Source organism: Trichechus manatus, unplaced genomic scaffold (genome assembly GCF_000243295.1).
Source record: "Trichechus manatus latirostris isolate Lorelei unplaced genomic scaffold, TriManLat1.0 scaffold00020, whole genome shotgun sequence".
Classification (NCBI taxonomy): Eukaryota; Metazoa; Chordata; class Mammalia; order Sirenia; family Trichechidae; genus Trichechus; species Trichechus manatus.
This window is the reverse complement of record NW_004443956.1, coordinates 16929437-16950303: the sequence shown is the minus strand read 5'-3', so window position 1 is coordinate 16950303 and position 20867 is coordinate 16929437.

The following is a 20867-nucleotide window of genomic DNA, read 5'->3' as shown; positions in this document are numbered from 1 at the left end:
GTTTATATTCTGGCCCTTTTTTGGTCTTAGTGAATTATCAAAATAAATGGAAGTATGAAAGCGTGGGAGAGCAGAGCAAACTACATGCCAATCAAGACAGGGAACTGAGATAAGAATATAGAGTAGTAGTCCAGAAATAAGAAGATAAAGACAATAGGATGTGCTTTAAATTATTTCCATGTATAATCATATTACACGTACCAGCCAACCTCTAAATTTTTGCTCCTAAAGTAGGAATTCTACAATATTTTTCTAAATACTATCATATGACCCAGTTAAATGATGTGAGGTGAACTCAAATAGATTTCCCTTTTTTAAAATCATATTTGGCTTTATCTAAATTTTCAACTTCTAAAACAAACATCAAGACCTAAACTTGTTTAAATAAGCATAAGTTTTATTTAAAGTTGTCTTAATTTTATTATTTATCTCTAACTTCTCCCCATAAAAGAATGTGAACACTGGAAAACAAATATACCTAAAACAGAATGATTAAAAATAACATAAGGGAAATTTGTGGTTCTGTTCATGATACGGTAATGAGTATCAGACTTAATTTCCTGTTATAAACAACAGTTAAACTGGACAAAATTTGTGAAGCAAAAGTTTTCAGGTATCAGATGGATTAGAGAATGACTAAAGCCCTTTCCAGAGCTACAATTTCTGTTACTAATCTCAAGAATGCATTTGGCATATTGGTTAGAGTCACCTTTAAAAAAAAAAAAAAAAGTTGATGTCAAGACGATTCCAATTCATGATGACCCCGTGTGTGCAGAGTAGAATTGAGCGCCACAGGGTTTTCAAGACTGTGATCTTTCTAAAGCAGATCACCAGGCCTTTCTTCTGAAGCAGCTCTGGGTGGGTTCAAACCACTAACCTTTAGGTTAGCAGTCGAGTGTTTAACCATTCATCCTTAGGAAATAACATTTTGTTGAAAAACTTACTCTTTTTGCTTGATGGGCTTGGCTACCAGTACTGATCACTGCTTCCAAAGTAAACACTCTATTTGCCTTAAGTGAGAGAGAATACTTCGGGTAGAAATAACAATATATCAGTATCTCTTGCCTTGGACATTATCTTTTTAGTGGAAGACAAATACAGTTTTTATCATTTCTGAATTTTTAAAGTTCATGAAGTGAGGTTTATTTTTTAGGCCTCACAACCCACTTAAAAATGATTCTGTTTTTTAAATTTCCTATTGAGATAAGCTTAGATTTCAGCCACCTACTGTGTTATAGAATGATCCAAAGGCACAGCTCAGACTGTCAGTCAAAACACATACAAGTCGAGTAGTAGGTCTCCTGATGAAAACACCAGCTGAAGAGTCGAGTTCCCATTAGCATCAGGAAGCGAGGCTCTGTGCATTCATTTTTCATTACTAGAAAGTAGGACAGTGATCTGGCCCGCCATTACTCTGCTTCCCAAGTAGAATTCTGTGATGTAATTTGGAAGCTCTAGGGGATGATGTTGGATTAAGGGAGTTATTTTTCAGGCCTTTCTTCTTTGGGTGGTGGGAGAGTTATTTGTGGCCCAAGGGAAGGCCACAGCATCAGCCAGCAAGGCAATGTGAGGGAACACAGAAGTGCTGAGTTAAAGGTTGTCTTATACTCCTCAGTGTTCTTGGTGGCACATTGGGGTCCTATTCTAGGAGCTGTAATGCTGAAATGATTCCACTATTTTGCCATTGAAGTTTCCACTTGAAGTTATGACTATTTCTGACCACGATGCGGGGCAGAGGAAACAGGATTTGAAATGCCAAGTAAACAAAACCAAATACCATGCTTCAATGGTTTTCTGCCAGGAGCCAAATGAAACTGGGCACAAGTCTGGCATGGAAGCTAGTTCTTAGCAGCATTTCAATCCAACTGTACACTCGGGTTTTATAAAAATTTCTAAACTCTAGGCCACTTCAATTGCCTCAATCTAAATTTCCATAAGCCATTCTCCCTTCATTCATCATTGATGAAAAGAAAAGTCCATTCTTTAAATGAATTAAGGCGAGAACCCATTCTGTGGTTCCATCTTTTGTGGCTACCTGGATCAATAAAATAGTCATGGAGAACAAAACCTAATCCTGGATTGTATTTCCTGGTTTAAAATAAAACAAAATATTGTTATGCAAGTAGACGGGCTCATTAATTCATGAGAAATCATTTGAAACAGCAGGCAGTAGATATGACGATAAATAAATGATTCTGGCTTAATTGATAATTTTGGTTCTGGCTTCCATTATTTCAGATGATACTCGATTAGCAGTTCTGGGGCAGGAGTTTTCCAGACTCTGTTTGATTTTACAATATGCCAGGACCCTTGGGTTTCAGTTGTGTCTGTCTATAAATTGCCTTTCAGATAGCTCAGATGAAAGTCGCGTGTGTATATTTGCTGAGGCAAATTTGCTGCATTCTGTTTCTCAAAGGTGTATGAAGCATAGCCAGACCTTGGAGAAGAAGTTAAGCTGATTTGCATGCTTTCTTCAGAGTCTTCGACTAAAGGCAAAAAATCAGTGTTGCTCAAGCTAAATTGGGTTGGCCTCCTTAGAGGCAAGCCAGTCTTAGCAGTAAAAGTCAAATGCTTAACCAACCTTAGATGGAAAAATAGATGGTACCTTTTCCACCAACTCCCTATTAGCTGGGCATTGCAGTACAGTTGCTGACAGAGGAAAGTGCATCCTAGTCCCAGAGATAGCAGACAAAGAAACAGACAGACAGATAGATAGATGGTATCTTACATAGTGCTGCTATAACCAAAATACCACAAGTGGATGGCTTTAACGAAGAGAAATTTATTCTCTTACAGTTAAGGAGGCTAGAAGTCCGAACTCAGGGTGCCAGCTCTAAGGGAAGGCTTTATCTCTCTGTCAGCTCTGGAGGAAGGTCCTTGTCATCAATCTTCCCCTGGTCTAGGAGCTTCTCAGTGCAGGGACCCTGGATCCAAAGGACAAATTCTGCTCCCGGCTCTGCTTTCTTGGTGGTAGGAGGTCCCCATGTCTCTCTGCTCGCTTCTTTCTTTTATATCTCAAAAGAGATTGACTTAAAACAAAACCTAATCTTATAGATTGAGTCCTGACTCATTAACATATTGCCTCTAATCCTGCCTCATTAACATCATAGGATTTACAACAAATAGGAAAATCACATCAGATGACAAAATGGTGGACAATCACACAATGCTGGAAATCAGGGCCTAGCCAAATTGATATACGCTTTGGGGGGACACAATTCAATCCATAACAGATGGATAGCTGCTGTCTAGTTAACTCTGATTCATGAAGACCTTGTGTACAACAAACTGAAATGTCTGGTCCCGTATCATCCTCATGTTCAAGTCCATCGTTGCAACTACTGTACCTATCTCATTGTGGGTCTCCCTCATCCTCGCTAGCCCTCTACTTCACCAAACATGATGTCATCCTCTAGTGACAGATCCCTCGAGAGATGTGTCCAAAGCAAGCGAGCTGCACAATGTTCTGCTGTGATCCATAAGGTTTTCATTGGCTAATTTTCAGAAGTAGATCACCAGGCCTTTCTTCCTAGTCTGTCTTGGTCGGACGCTCTGCTGAAACCTGTCCACCATGGGTAACCCTACTGGTATTTGAAATACTGGTGGCACAGCTTCCAGTATCACAGCCACATGCAAGCCACCACAGTACAACCAACCAACGGAAGGGTGGTAGAGTCCTAGCTATATCTACCTTTAATTACCTATGTGACCTAGGGCCAGTGGAGTTTGCTGAAATTTCTGTTTCCTTATAAAGACAGTTGGATGAGATTATCTAATTATAAAGTTCTAGTTTTCTACAAGAAAACTAGAGAACATGTTTTCATGTATCTGAGGTGTTTTTACGCTTGGATTATGTAATTTAGCTGCATCCTTAAATCTTTTCATGGTTGAGCAGCCACCTCTGGGGTGAGGCAGGAGAGCTACTTCATGCTGTATAGGCTCAGGACCCAGCAGTGCAGGAAAGACAAGCAATGTCCTTTTCTATCTGAAAGGATAGAAGGAATTAAGGAGTTTATTGAAAGTGAACTGTAGCTTGATTCAGGTAAGGAGAACATCAGGAGTCTCACAGAGTGGTCAGAGCCTCTGCTTTCCATCTTATCCACAAAAGGCAAGCTAGGCAGGGATTTGGGTTCCCCCCAGTGGAGCCAGGTTGAAGGGTCAGGGATGACTCACATAGGGTCTGGAAACAACTTGAATTCTCATGGAATCTCTCTCTTCAAAGGTCACCAGGCCAACTTGAATGTTAGCTAAACCCCATTTGTCTCCCAAGAAGGAATGAGCTCATGGTTCAAAACTGGCTGGTCAGGCTGGAGTTGTTGAGATGCCCTCAGACCACATGCTAGTGGCAGCTAGTGGCTCCCTGGGTGTGTCGGGGGCTCTTGACTCCCCAAGGAATTAGCTTCAGCTTGGCTCAACTTGAACAAACATTACAATCAGGGAGAGGCATGTAAAGTGAGCAGACATATAGCCTAGTAAGGCTAACTCTTCCCAGGCCACTGGCTTCCAAAAAAGGCCTCATCAATATACAGTGGGGAAGAAAATTGTTAGGAAATATACCTGGTTTACACTGAATTAAAAACAACAGAGGAAAATACTTTCTCTGGGAGGTATCTGACATGCAGAAGTCCTCTTGTGAGTTATAAATAATATCCCTGATTACTGTACTGATTGCAGTTGCTAATCTGGGAAAGAAGGAGTCTTCTGTGAGGGCTTCAGAAAGAAGGCTTTCAGGAGAGGCATAAACAGACTTTAAGGAAATAGAAAAATTCTGTACTTCTACTCAATAACAAGAAGACCTTTCAGCACCCTTTACTAAAAAATTTTTCCCCTCCAGTCAAGAAAGGCTTGCTTAAACCTCAGTCCACAGTCCATATGGTAATAAGAACTCTGCTCAAACAATAAGAAATACTTGTAATGAGAAAAAACAACACTAAAACAGCAGTGAAGAAACCCGAGCTGGGTCCCAGCTCTATTCTCACTCCAGGTTCTATGGGCAGCCCATGAGTTCTAACTGAACTGCCAAGGGCTTAGACAGGGAAAAGAAGGTCAGGGTCCTGACTCCTCATCTCTCAGGGGTGTGGTCTTCTGTAAACTACTTAAATACTCTGAATTTCAGTTTTCAGCCATAAAAATAGGAAAGGAAAACAACTACCTCACTGGATTGTTATGATGATTAAATAAAATGTGAGTGATAATACATGCTTCATATAAAGAAGGTTCTCACTGGTCAGATGTCATTGGCTTGAGGTCATTTACAGTGACAGAAACTCCTTAATGTATCCACCAAACTGAGCCATTTTCTCCAGAAGATACAGACAGGCTGCATTTCCCGACCTGCTTGTGTCTTTGGAGCTGCATGCCTGAGCTGTGGTCAGTGGAATGGGGACTGAAGGGTGGACATTACTGCCAGGCCCACCATGGCATGACCGTGCTCTCTCCTCTGTCCACACACTTGGAAGTGCAGGACTCTGAGACGTGCAAGCACAGAAGACAGGAGCTTGGGTGGAAGGATTCCCTAGAGCCCCCTTGGGGGGCAGCTCAGGGGAACCCTCTGATGGGCATTCCACTGTGCTGGAAGAAGTTGACTTTATTAATATTTAGGAAGTGCTGATCAAAGAAGCTAGCCTGAATAATACATTAACTAGTTATGTGACCTCCCCAAACCTTAACTTCTAAATACTTGTTTCCTCATGGATGAAATGTGGACAAATTTATCTTTTAATTCCCTCTCACAAGGTTGTTGTACGAGTTAAAACAAGAAATCCAATTAAAAGTTCTTCACCCTGGCTGCCCGTCTAAATCACCTGAGAAATATTTACAAAATATGGATACCTAGGTTGTCCTGCAAGACCTACTAGAGCAGCCTGTCCAGGGGTGGGACCCAGTGTGTGTTTTAAAATGTGCCACGGGTGACTCTGAAGCACAGCGAGTGCTGAAAACCACCGTCATAAATACTAAAGCACTTTAAAAAGTGAAAAGCATACATTTCAATGTCTAACACTCAGATGTGAATCTGGGGTTACTTTACTAGGAGCCCAAATACACATCAACCTGAGTAGAACCATGAAGGCTTGGAGAATTGGTCAAACGTTAAATGGTAGTCCCTCTGGCATCGTTAGCTCCATCTCCAAGTCACCACATAGCACAGCTCCAGGGGCACCACTCATGTAGCATTCCCATGGAATACGCACAGAATAACCCTGCTCAGGCTACCTCAGCACCTCCCGGACACCCAGAACAGGGGCCCATCATAACTTCCTAAATTCTCCAGCAATGCAGGAAGAGCTGAATATCTTCTCAGCTGAACAGCTGGAGTGAGACTGTAAACCTAGCCTCCCTTCAAGGAGAGTCAGCCACCTACCTAAAAGAGACATGTTCTATACTTCTTGTACCTGCACCAAATATCCAGCAAGGTCAACCAGGATAATTAAAGATTTCCTTGGCCATATGTGGGATGCCCATTAATAATTATAGCAAACAATTACTGAGGGTTGACTCTGTGCCAGAAACTCTCTTAAGCACTCTTCATATATTAACTCAATTAATTTTCACAGTAGCCCTATGACGTGGGTACCATGACTGCCTCTGTTTTTTGATGAGAAACTGAAGCACATGGAGGTTAAATGACTTGAGCAAAGTCACAGCAGCCGTTTGTGGTGGAACTGGGATTTTAACCCAGACCTTTTGGCTACAGTGCCTGTGTTCTATCAACAGTCTCTCAGAGACTGGATTATGTCACCGTTGGCTTTCCTGGTGGCAGAGACAATCACTTGTTGAGCCCTTTTTGTGGTTTCAAAGGTGACTGAATGTAGCACTTGAGCACACCTGTGTATATTCAGAAAGAACCTGGAAAGAGCTCTTGGGAAATATATCCCCCAAACCAAACCAAACCCACTGCCGTCGAGTCGATTTCAACTCACAGCAACCCTGTAGGACAGAGTAGAACTGCTCCATAGGGTTTCCAAGGCTGTAAATCTTTACATAAACAGACTGCCACATCTTTCTCTTATGGAGCGGCTGGTGGTTTGAATCACTGACCCTTCAGTTAGCAGCCAAGCGCTTAATCACTGCTCAACCAGGGCTCCAAAAGACACCCAGAGAAAATCTGCTTCTGCTTCCAGCCACTTCTACTTCTTGCTACAACTGAGGCCATTCTGAAGCCTGAGGGTGGGACAAATTCTGACCCTGACTAGATATAATAAAAACCTTGAATCACGACTTTCTAGGGCCCACCCAGCATCACAGGAAAACACCTGAGGTGTAAGCACACTATGAGTTTTCACTCATATGTTCTCAGCAATGCACTGTGTTATGAGAGGGCCAGGCCTGGGCCAGACACTTCCTCCCTTGTTTGTACTCAGATCCCTATTACTGTGTTCCCCCACCTGTTCGGACCCCGTGGCACTCAGACTAGTCTTTACGTAACTGCCAGCTGCCTAAATTTAGGGCAGTGGTGGTTCAGTTGTAGAATTCTCGCCCTCCATTTGGGAGACCCAAAAACCAAAACCAGAATGTTCCTTAGAAGCAAGAATGCTGAGACTACATCTCACATACTTTGGACTTGTATCAGGAGGGATCAGTCCCTGGAGAAGGACATCATGCTTGGTAAAGTACAGGATCATCAAAAAAGAGGAAGACCCTCAACAAGGTGGAATGATACAGGAGCTGCAACAATGGGCTCAAGCATAACAACGTTCACGAGGATGGTGCAGAACTGGGCAGTGTTTCGTTCTGTTGTACATAGGGTCCCCTATGAGTGGGAACCAACTCAATGGCACCTAACAACAATGACAATGTGGAAGACCTAGGTTCAATTCCAGAACAATGCACCTTATGCACAGCCACCACCCATCTGTCAGTGGAGGTTTGTCTGTTGCTATGATGCTAAACAGGTTTCAGTGGCGCTTCCAGACTAAACTGGACTCAGAAGAAAGGCCTGGCAATCCACTTCTGAAAATAAGCCAGTGAAAACCCTACAGACACAATGGTCCGAACTGCAACCTATCATGGGGTTCCCATGAGTCGAAGCCAACTCAACAGCAGCTAACAACAAAAACAGGCCTCTTTTCTGTTGTCTCCCAGCCTGAAAATCTAATTCTCGATAAACTATTAATTAATGTTAGTGACTTTATACACTTCCTTCCCAGGCAATCTGTTTTCACTTATTCTTGAAAGTTGGATCTCAGCACACGACCACAAGAACGCACCACCAAATACTTTGCCTTTAACCTGTTGAGCTCCCATCAGTACAATAGAATCAGCTAGAGTTATTAGGCTCTCCTGTGAGAATCCAAGTAGTATGATGAAATCAACCTAACAGAGCAGGCTCAGGTGGCCCAGACAGTCACATGCATACTATTTCATAAGGGTAGAGCAGAGTTATAGCAGAGTCTAATCAATTTAGTTATTTTCTTTCACTAAACTATGATTAAAGATCTCCAACATGGAATCTGACAAAAGACTTTTTCAGACGATCGCAGATTCTTCCAATTGTCTGTCAAAATATACACTTGAAGTATAAGAATTTGAATCATGATTAATGCTGTTTTTTGTAGGACATAAAATAAAGTTATATTTTTCAGGTCTGATTGTATCCTTATTTTGTAAACCATAAACACACACAGAAAAAGATAGAAGGCAAAGATATCTTTCAACTAATGGACCATAATGGCCTTCTCTAAAACTATTAACAGGTATTACTGGAGACAAATGTATGAGGATATATTAAGAGAAATAACCTTATTAATGCATTAGCTCTATATGTATATCCAATAAGAAGCAAAATTATAACATTTTAAACAAATAAAAAGTTGTACAAAATTCTCCATATAAACTACGCTCACTTAGGCTCTTAGGATATTGGGCAAAATTCCAGATAATGTTATAGAGACAAGGGGAAAATGGCTCCTCCCACTCAGAAGGCAATTTTTGTAGCTTCATCTTGTGCATTCAGACATCCTTTACCAAACAACTCAGAGTTTGTAAGACTACTATTTATCATTGTTTTCTACGTATTACAAACACAGTTATCACCAAAGTCATAGAAAACTTTCATTTACAAATTTTTATTTTTTGCATTCAAGCCCAAACCCTAGAATTTGAATCTGTTTTCTATAAGCACTGATGGCTCCAAGAACTCTTTGACACTTTGGATCTCTGCCTGAATATATAACTAACAATATAATAATGTACCTAGTGTCTCTCATCTAAAGTTTCTATCTCCACAAACAATAACTAAAAAATGAGTATATGGTCATATATGTAGGTGTATAGACATATGTGCACAGGTAGGTACAGGCAAGTCCATATGTGTGCACAGAACAAAACACTGCCCGGTCCTGGGCCATCCTCACAATCGTTGCTATGTTTGAGCCCATTATTGCAGCCACTGTGTCAATCCATCTCATTGAGGGTCTTCCTCTTTTTTGCTGATCCTCTGCTCTACCAAGTATGATGTCCTTCTCCAGGGACTGGTCCCTCCTGATAACATGTCCAAACTATGTGAGATGAAGTCTCGCCATGCCCGCTTCTAAGGAGCATTCTTGCTGTACTTCTTCCAAGACACTAGTAGATACTCAGTAAATATTAATGGATTTATTAACTGATGATAGAAAATAATTCCAAGCACTATACCTCTCTATTGATTCAGGAAGCATAACCTCAACCCATCTATGAAAAACTATTGAAAGTGAGGATACAACTGGATCTAATTGACATATATAGCAATACTTCACCCAACAGCAGCAGAATACACATTCTTCTCAAGCTCATAGAACGTTCAACAAGATAGAGTGCACCCTGGGCCATAAAACACACCTCAAAAAATTTACAAGAATAGAAATCTACAAAGTATGCTCTCAGACCACAATGGAATTAAACTAGAAAACACTAACAGAAAGATAGCTAGAAAATCCTCAACTGGAGATTAAACAATGTGTTTCTAAACTTCACATGGGCCAAAGGAGATGCCTCCAGAGAAATTTAAAGAAAAAAAATTGAACTAAATTAAAATGAAAATACAACTCACCAAAATTCATTGGATGCAGCAAAAGCAGCACTTAGAGGGAAATTTATACATTGAATGAATATACTGAAAAGAAGAAAGATCTGAAATAAATAATCTAAGCTTCCACCTTAGGAAACCCAAAAAAGAAGAGCAAATTAAATCCAAAGTAAGCAGTAGAAAAGAAATAATAAAAATTAGAGCAGAAATCAATGAAATTGAAAACAGGAAATTTAAATAGAGATAATCAATGAAACCAAATGTTAGTTTTTGGAAAAACTCCACAAAATTGATAAACTTCTAGCTGGGCTAACCAAGAAAGTGAGGGTGAAAGCTGGGCATGACAATCCATTCATGACTCTACTATAGTCACCACCCTAATGGCTTCTTGGTAAAGTTCAGAGTCTGGAACGGTAATTAATTGCATCAACTAGATTTCAAAGCCAATCTAAGTCTGGCAAATTACACTAATAGCCTCAATTCTTCACCCTTTCCTTTATCCATAGTTCCTTCCACAAAAGGGATGAAGCATATTTCCCCATCCTTTGGCCATGTAACTTGCTTAGAGCAATAGAATGATGTGGAAGTGATGCTGTGCCTGTTCTGAGCCTAGAACTCAAGAGACAGTGTGCACATATCCATTTGCTTTCTTACATTTCTACCACTGACATGCAAAGACCACGATGCCTCCTAGTACTAGGAAAAAGAGAAGGAGAGACACATGGAGGAGGGCTGCCTCAGCTAAGATGCCCTAGCCAAGCCCAGCCTTGAATAGAATCCACAGCACAAGCAGGAGCAAGCCACCAATGAGCTAATCCACAAAGGAGCACAGCCAAGATCAGCAAAGCCTAGATGCATGCCTAATAATTAAATGATTGTTGTTGTAAGTCTACTGAGCTTTGGAATGCTTACTTAGCAATAGCTTACTTATACACCAAGCAAAGATATCCCAAAAGAATCACAGGGTTCTGTGTGTCAGGATAGTATCTGATAAGCTCAGATTTTATGAAATGACTTGATTTTGAGCATGGCTAAACTAATGTAATACTGATTTCTCTCTCAAAGCAGTCTTCACTGTTCATAATGTACATACCCAAAGTATCTACAGAGGTTTAATTTTTTTCTTTCAATCTTGTTATCTGGGACACACACATTAGTAAAGATTTGTAAGCTCCAAGTAGTGCATTTTGGATGCTATTCCACTGCCATCAGACTGCTTAGTAAGGAGTTCTGCATTCACCCACATTGATGGAGACGTTTGCTCTCAGAATAGAACTGAGCAAAGCAGTTCATTTAAAATGTGCATCAATCTCAAGTGATCATATAACCTTCTGGAGGTCTCAAAAATTAAACAAATCCCTCTTCTCCTTTCTAGAAAATCTATCTGGGAAAGCACACTTTTTGTTTTTTATTTGCTTTTTGTTTTATTCCCCTCTGAATGTCCTATTTTAGTCTCAACTCAAAGAGAGAAGTTATCCTGACATTTCCAGAACAGCAGGACACAGTGACAGACTTAGGCAGAGCTGGGACACAGGCAGGAGAGAGTTTTCTAGTCTTCCATACATCTTTCTTTGTAAGTTTGCTACCAACTTTTTCAGTCGAACCCACCCTCCATGCTTTTTCCTTTGGGCTTGAGCCTACCTTCTTGAGCAATCACCACTTCTCCCTCATATCACCATGACAGACATTGCTCACGGACTGCAGATCACTCTCCCTGGCCTGGATGCAACATTCTTAGGATCCTCTCCAACACCATCTCCAACAGGTGACAAGTTTCATCACATGAGCCAGCTCTAATCTGTCTAAATCCATCTATACTCCATCTCCTATTTGGATGGCTAGCTCACTGAAATCATCATCTATTAGAGGTTATCCAATAGCTATGGGATACCTATATCTCCAAAGACTCATGTCAGGGATTGGGCATAACACAATGAATGAAGCAGAGCCAAATCCTCCAGAAATTCTTTCACTGTAAAAATCTTTTCAAATGGGGAAAGAATAGTTTCTTCAACAAATGGTGCCAGGACAACTGGATTTCTACATGCAAAGAATGAAGTTGGACCCACACTTCACACCACATGTGAAAATTAACCAAAATGGATCTGTAAAACCCGTTGCCGTCAAGTCAATTCCAACTCATAGTGACCCTATAGGACAGAGTAGAACTGCCCCATATGGTTTCCAAGGGGTGCCTGGTGGATTTGAACTGCTGACCTTTTGGCTAGCAGCTGTAGCTTTTAACCATTACGCCACCAGGGTTTCCCAAAATGGATCAGTGACCTTAATATAAGAACTAAAACCATAAAATTCTTAGAAGAAAACATAGTGGTAAAGCTTCAAGACCTTGTTTTAGACAATGGATTCTTAGATATGACATCAAAAGCATGAGCAACAAAAGAAAAAAAAGATAAATTGAACTTCATCAAACTTAAAAAACTTCTGTGCATCAAAGGACTTTCTAAAATGAAGAGACAACTTACAGAAAGGGAGACAGTATTTGGTAACCATATATCTGATAATGATTTAATATCCAGAATATATAAAGAGTTACTACACCTCAACAACAAAAGGACAAACAGTCCAATTAAAAAATGGGCAAAGGTCTTGAATGACATTTCTCCAAAGAAGATACAGAAATGGCCAATAAATACAAGAAAAGATGCTCAATGTCATCAGGGAAATGCAAATCAAAACCACAATGAGATACCACTTCACACCCATTAGGATAGCTATTATCAGAAAAACAGAAAATAACAAGTGTTGGTGAGGATGTGGAGAAACTGGAATCCTTGTGCATTGCTGGTGGAAATGTAAAATGGTGCATGTGCTACAGAGAATAGTTTGGTGGTTCCTCAAAAGTTAAAACATAGAATTACCACATGACCCAGCAATTCCAAGCCAAAGCATATACCAAAAATCTCAAAAGCAAGAACTCAAACAGATTCTTGTACACCAATGTTCATTGCAGCATTATGCACATAGCTAAAAGTTAGAAGCAACCCATGTGTCTATCAACAGAAGAATGAATAAACTCAATGTGGTGTATATATGTGTGATTGCGTGTGTGTATATATATATATAAATAGTATTCAACCATAAAGAGAAATGAAATCTGGATACATGCTATACTATGGCATGGAGAAATCTTGAAACACAGTCCTGAGTAAAAGGACAGGTATTGTCTGATCCCACTTATATGAAATATCTAGAATAGGCAGATGCATACGGACAAAGTCTATGAGTGGTTACTAGGGACTAGGGGAGGGCGATGGGAGTTATTACCGAAGGGGTACTGACTTTCTGTTTGAGGTGACAAAAATCTTTTGGAAATAGATAGTGGTGATAGTTTCACAACATGGTGACTATAATTAATGTCATTTAATTGTATACTTAAAAAACTGTTAATATGTCAGTTTTCTGTTGTATGCATTTTACTACTATAAAAATTTTAAAGAAAGGTTTTGATGCCTTCAATCATAGGACCGAGAAATGAAGACATTTCAGGCACTAGAGCAGGTATGTGTAAGAGATATTTGTGGCCACGTCTTACTTTCAGTGATCTTCAAATTCTACTACCTGGGAAGCTAATTACTACACTTTGGGGTAAGGTGAGCCGAGACACAACAAAGCAGTCAAAGCTTATTCTCCCCAGAACACATGAGAATATCTGCCCTGTGCTAAACATGATTATTCAAGCATGCTACATGGGATTCATTTGCCTGCTTCTTCTTTATATGACACTTTTAGGTTTTATATCTAAACTACATTTTTTTAAAATTTAAAGTGTTTTTAACTCAGACATATACAAAGAGTTGATATAACAGCAACTTTGAAAATATACACCTGTGAAATTGTGTCTAGCAATGCAAATATTCAAAGAAGTACCTAATGAGTAGCAGAGACAATAAACCCTGCAGGAGTCCAGAAACACATATGCATGCACTCTGGTGCAACACCTGCAGACTTGGATCGCATTTGGGCATCCCTAGTTGCCGTCCAGAATGTGGGAAGAGCCTTCAGCATCTGTTTTTACTCCACTAGGTGAGTAAAAGTACGTCATATGGGTTCTCTCATTTTATTTCATCTTAAAATTTCAAATAGAGGATTTTGCCTATTAACGCTCTACAGTAACATTTCAAGTGAAAACTAATCTGTAGAAACTTGTAATTCTGCCTTCAGTACAGATAAAAAGAGAGTGAAACATTGCTTAGACGTGTAAAGGCCTTGGAGGTCAGTTAGCTCAGTGACTGCCAGATTGTCCATGTTGTTCTGAGGATCTTCTATGAAAATGTGACAAAGTGTGTAAACTGCCTTGAGTGTGTTCGTGGAACATCAGAGCTGCCCCTTGGGCTGTGGAGGCAGAGAGGAAGGCGCTTCAGGCCACTTTCTCTGCCTCCCTACCACCCAGCAGGCTCGCTGGGACGGCTTTATATTGTGGACTTCCTCACAAGTTTGTTTGAAGAAAGAGCTTAATAGCTGAAAATCACAGAGCCCAGTCCTCTCCACAGGGCTTTAGAGAGGCTCACGCCCTGGGCCATGGTAGCTTATGGGTTACTGCTCACGAAGACCTGACAGTCACACCACCATCCTGCCTTCCTCAGAGCTTCCCTAAGACGTGCCTCCGAGTTCTCACGTGTCTTCAACATCTTGGCAGACAGGAGCCTCTGCGATAAAGAGTGCCCTGTTTCAGAGCTTCGAGGATGGCTTTCTGGTGTCAGGCATCAGGCCGTGCCTCAGCACTGGGCCCGTCTGTAGTGTGTGTAGGGAGGTGTAGAGACAGAGCTGGAAGGTGGAAGGACGGTGCTCTCAGACATCCTGTGAAGACAACGGTGGCCAGAAAGGTAGCCTTCTTTAAGCTGCCCCAACAGTGTAATCTGCCATCCTCTACTTTCATCTCCTGGGGGTTGGAGGTCTGGGTCTGAGGCCGGATGTGGTAACAGCACAAGTACAGCACAGAAAAGTGGTTCAGGGCCTGGGCTCCCAGCCACACAGGCTGGCCTCAGTCCCTGGTTTAATCACTTACTAGCTGTACCACCTTGGGCAAGGTACTTAGTTATTCATCTATAAAAGGGAGATGACAGCAATACCTAGTCATAGAGTTGTTGGGATTGAATGAATTAACACAGGAAAGGAGTCAAGAAGAGACTCCTGGCACGTACTATAAGTACTCAGGAAATGTTAGCTATTGTGAATATTTTTTCGACTATTCCAAACCCCTCTTATTAAAGATGAAACCACTGAAGTCAAAAGAATTGCCTAATGTCAGGAAACTGAGCCCTTCTGACTTACAGACTGGAATTGTTGCATGAAAGCTGGCCGAGCAGAGGTCAGTGGCCAGGTCTAGGGCCCTGTGTATGCAGGAGGGCACCAGAGAGGGCTGCATGTGGGAGGCCAGGGTCTTGCCCAGTGGACAGCACGTGGGTACCACAATGAAGGCTCTCACCCAGAATATCTTTTCATCAGCAGTTGTGCACGAAGAACTTAAGAGACCTCAATCAGTCATTGAGTCCATCCTTCCTCAGTAGACAAGGAGCTGAAGCCGTTCCAGATGCAGATGGTTCACAGTTAGTGCCAGCTAAGGAGGAAGCACAAGTCCATCTATTTGCTGGTGTCTACTCTAAGTTTTGTACCTCTTTGGGGAATTTTACTTCAACATCTTGATTTGAAGTGAAAATGTTAAAATAATTTTGTGCCTGTGAAACAATGTTTAGATTCTTCAGTAATATTCCTTGCTGGTTCTTACAATCACAAAATATATTTGTGCTCACTTCCCCATCTACTTTAAGCTATAAATGTTAAATGTGCTCTACATGGTAAACTTTACAAAACAAAGCTACTGAGGCTTATTTTTATCAACTATGTTATATGCATTCTCTACCTTTGAGGAGTTTTTTCCATGTACTGTAATCTTGTTTCTTCAACCAAACTGAAATTAAAGAATAATATTCAGTAGGGTAGAACTAGACTATAAGAATACCCCTGACAGCAAGTAGTTGCCCTTAATCATGACTTCATCCCCATAACATGGAACACTGTGGGCACTTGGTAAATATTCACTAAAAGAACCAATAGATTTAAATAATAAATACTGCATGTATTTAGAGAAGGAGGAAGTCAGTGAGTATCCATTAGGTCAGGCAAGGCTTCATGGATTTGGTGGTAAAAGGCATAGTAAATGAATAAGATACTAGAAATAAATTTCATGGAGTATTCAATGATTATATGTATGTATATATATAATATGTATATATTTATATATATACATATTCACACATACAGTGAAACCTGTGAGAGCTGGAACTTGAAGGGATTGCCTTGTTTTTCTGGGTCTCACAAGTTTTCTGCCTTTGACAGGGTGTAGTCTTACCACTTTTCTATCACTCTGTATTAGTGGAAAATATTTCTGTTTTCCTTCTCTTACAGGTTTCTGCCTTACGCAATTTCCAGCTTTCACAGGTTTTACTGTATGTGTTTGTGTATATACGTGTGTGTGTGTATATCTATATATATATACATACATACATATATATATATCAATTTGTGGTACTATGGTGGCTTGTGTGTTGCTATGATGCTGGAAGCTGTGCCACCGGTATCTCAAATACCAGCAGGGTCACTCATGGTAGACAGGTTTCCGCAGAACTTTCACACCGAGACAGACTAGGAAGAAAGTTTTGGCAATCTACTTCTGAAAATTAGCCAATGCAAACCCTATGGATCACAACAAAATATTATCCAATATAGTGCTGGAAGACGAGCCCTGAGGGTGGAAGGCACTCAAACTACGCACTGGCCAAAACAATGGCCTCAAGTACACCAACAATTGTGAAGATGGCAAGGACAGGGCAACATTTTGTTCTGTTGTGCATGGGGTTACCAAGAGTCAAAGTCAACTTGACAGTGACTAATAATGATGACAACAAATACACACACGTATACATATATGTGAGTAAATGTTGCTCCTCAAGTTCCTATACGAATTGCAAGATGTGACAATAGCTTTGCGGATAAGAATCAGCATAAAGCCAATTCCAAGGAGGTGGATATTAATCATATCCTTGTTTTCCCACTTCTCTATCATTTCTGACACCAGCTATCCACACAGCACTCTCTTTTTCTGTCCCTAGTCACGTGGGGCTAGGTCAGACCTTACACGTTAAGCGGACGTCATCCTTGGGTTTGTTATTTCTTTGGAATGCCTCACAGAACTCAGAAAATATTTATACTTATGACTACCGGTTTTATTATATTAAAACGATTTAAATCAGGGTCATCATAAGGAAGAGATGCATGGGCAAGGTCTGGGAAGCTTCCCAATGAGGAGCTGCTGTGTCTCAGAGAGGGCATGTCACCCTGCCTTCACCAACCAGGAAGTTCTATGAGCTTCCATGTTCAAGGCTTTTAACGGCCAGCCCTGCATGATAGGCTAAATCATGCTTCCTGAGGCTACTTGATATCTGCTTCCCAGGTGAGTCTTTTCTGGGATGGCCAGCCCTCACTTGCCAGGTGTGGTCTAGAAGTCCCAGACCAAGGCATCCCAATTACTCCAAGGTTGTTTCTCAAGAACCAAGGACAAAGGCCACTTACTTTGGGTAGAATTAAATTCTTTAACCCACACAAGATGCATCGTATTTATAAACATTGCAGATTATCTCAGACAGTTAATTACATATCTGGAAGCTGTGCAAATTCTTTTCAGGCATGTGTGTGCTCTCAGTAAGTTACAGCCTAATGTCAATAATGCTCCATTATTTCCCTCGTGGTCTAGAAGAGTTGATACTATGAGAAGGCTGCTGCACAGGCACAAAACTACGCAGCTCAGGCCCTGAGAAAACAAGGCTCACTGTGCCTGATTCTCCTTGCAGAAAAAGGCTGGGCTTCTCATGATATGTTTGGAAGAAGCGATCGATCGCCACGATAGTATTATATTAACATGGATGGGGCTTAGCTCTCACTTTAGATGGAATCAGTCATTGACTATATTAAATAATTATGGCCCTTTGGCTCCCAATCTTCCTCCAGCTTTCTATAGCTTCTAATTTAATGAACAAAAGATAATTTTTGATAATGCAAAGTCATCATTGTCTCTATGGGTGAGATTCCATTTATTCAAGAAGCATTTCCTAAGTACTTGACAAAGGTTGGGGCATAATGAAAAGGAAGTAGATATAGCCATGTCCTTAAGGAGCTAACAGTTTAACGGAAAGCATAGACAATTCTACAAATACCAATTGTTCTAGAAGCTTTAACAGAAGAATACAGGGCAGTGAAAGCATTTAATTTATAGGGGAAGGAACTGGAGAAGATTTTTTAAAACTACAAATACTTCTAAGAAGAATGACAATTGCTTCCTACCTCACTGTCAGTGAATGAGATTGTTCACTGGCTTTCTGTAATGCTCTCTCCTCTGTTTCTTCTTAGACCCAGGACACAATCTTGCTGTCATTCTCCTTGGAAACTAAGGTTTAAAGCAAGGTGGTTAAAGCAGACGTCAAAAAGCTTCTCAGAGTCGTGGTATCAGGGCATTCATTGCATTTAAGTGTTTGAGAAGAAACTTCTCCCAGGATATTTTTCTACAACCTTCTCAATTTTAAGGATATGATGTGGATGAACACATTATCTAACTTTATAAAATAACATTTATGGTTACTGAGAATATTATCACTGCATTCTTACAATATGAAATCAAATCTGGAATATTCAAGTAAATATTCAGGAATGTATCCTTCTGCTACTTTCTTACACATTTTGTTAAATGTTTTCGGTAGATTCTCTACAGAGTCAACTTTTAACATTTTCTTTCCGTCCTTTTTTTTCTCCTAATGTGAGATATGTCTTTGTGAGCCTGACCTTGGACCTGAACCTGTTCTTCTCTTGGTCTCACTTACCTAAACTGTGCAATGAAGCATGTTAGACTGGATGACACACGTAAAATGAATCACGTTAGAACTGATGTTCCTTCCACTTGTAACAGCCTGCAACTCAATGGCAGAGCAGAACTCTGGTAGAACATAGCCAGGAGTCCTGCTATCTTCACGAGGATACTCTGTGGGTCCGTCCTCTTCCTCACGCAGTTCTCTCAGATATTGCTGTACCAGAGAGGCCCTCCATGGCCTCTCTTTCTGAAATAACTCTTTCCCCATCACTCCCTGGTTGTTCCTTTATGTTTCTCAGCACTTGTCACTACCTGACAAGCATTTCTTTATTCTGTCTGCTCTTTTTTAAAATGCAAGTGGCACGGAGGCAGAAATATGTCTCTTTTGTATCCTGCTATGTACCTAGCACCTGAGCAGCACCTTGAGTAGGAGAGGTTACTAACTACTTGCTGAATGCTTGATGAATGCACTGGCCTCATGTAATTGTCAGCTGCCTTAATTTCTGTGAAGTCTAAGGGGAAGACTGTGTATAAATTAGCACGATCAGCTTGTTTGAATGTAAAGCAAGTCTGAGTGTTTGTGTGTGTGCACGTATGTCCATGTGCTGACAGATACTGATAGAGAACGAAATGGCCTCTGTTCTAGGGAAACAAGCTGGGGGAGGGGGAAAAAAAAACAACAAAACCAAGCCTTAGGTGATTACCAGGAGAATACCTAGCTTAGAGTAAGTGCTCAGTAAAATACTTGTGAATAAAAGTGACATCGGCATATTACTTACTACAGGCCCAGAGACAACAAAAAAATGGATCAAAAATAAAAAAAGAGTAACATGCAACTTGCACCAGGTTCCCAGCTTGGTCTCAGCTATGAGTTCAGGTAAGCATACTGGAAGTCAACACTTGGGTAGGACAGTTAGAGAGGAAGTGGAAATCCTGGAAGCTAGCCTGGTGGAGCAAAGGTGATTCGTGAATTTCCCAGGGTAAAGGTGACTTGGGCTGGGAGCTGTGATGCGCAGTCGAGCATCATTCCATGGAGAGGTTTTCCCTTCAGTGCCAACTGCTGGGTGCCATTGCCATGGAAAGTATTGCAGTGTAATATACAAAGAAGGACAATAATCAGGCATCCACTGCCTCAAGGAGTCATCAATCAGGTTGAATGAAAAACCTGGTATGATTAGAGGCATAAGCGACAGGTACACCGATTTTGTAACTTAAAGGGAATATTGCCTTCCAAAAAAGTTACCTTGTCATTTATTTCAGTGGCCCTGTCGTGGTTCAGGACATTTTTGCTCTGACACTAATTCCAAAAGGGACTCAACATTTATAAAACACACACAGAAACAGTCAGCTTCCTTTTAGGATTTTTTTTGGAAATCAACCCTTATGTCATCATATGCATTTTAAATATCTATTTTTCTTGAAATTGAATTGCTTTTTGTTGTTTTCAGATTGTTTGCAAAAATTATCCCTTAAAGGTGATTAGAAATTTGAAAATCTAAGTTATTCAAAGGCTGTGGAAGGAAATTACCCAAGAGGACTACCAAAGTAACAAGTCTCAAGGAGAAAATACACATTCTGGAGTGTGTTTTTCTGATGTTTCTCCCCCTGTAAATCACTTACACTGTGTTGTAGTTGTAAAACATTTCAACACAAGGGTATTGCTTATACCTACTGATCCTAATAGCTGAGGCCAAATGAGTAGCAAGGGCCGTGTTCTGGGGACTGAGAGAGCCATGTCTATCTGTATTGGGGTGACTAGAGAAGGTTTCCCTGAAAAAGAGACAGTGAGATTGAGCCTTGAAGGACAGGTAAGAATTTTCATGCTTTTTTGCCTCTACATCTTTCTAAGGAGTTTCTGAGCGGTGCAAATGGTTAAAGCACTCGGCTGCTAACCAAAAGGTTGGAGGTTCGAGTCTACCCAGAAGTGCTTCAGAAGAAAAGCCTGTTGATCTACTTCTGAAAAATTGGCCATTGAAAACCCTATGG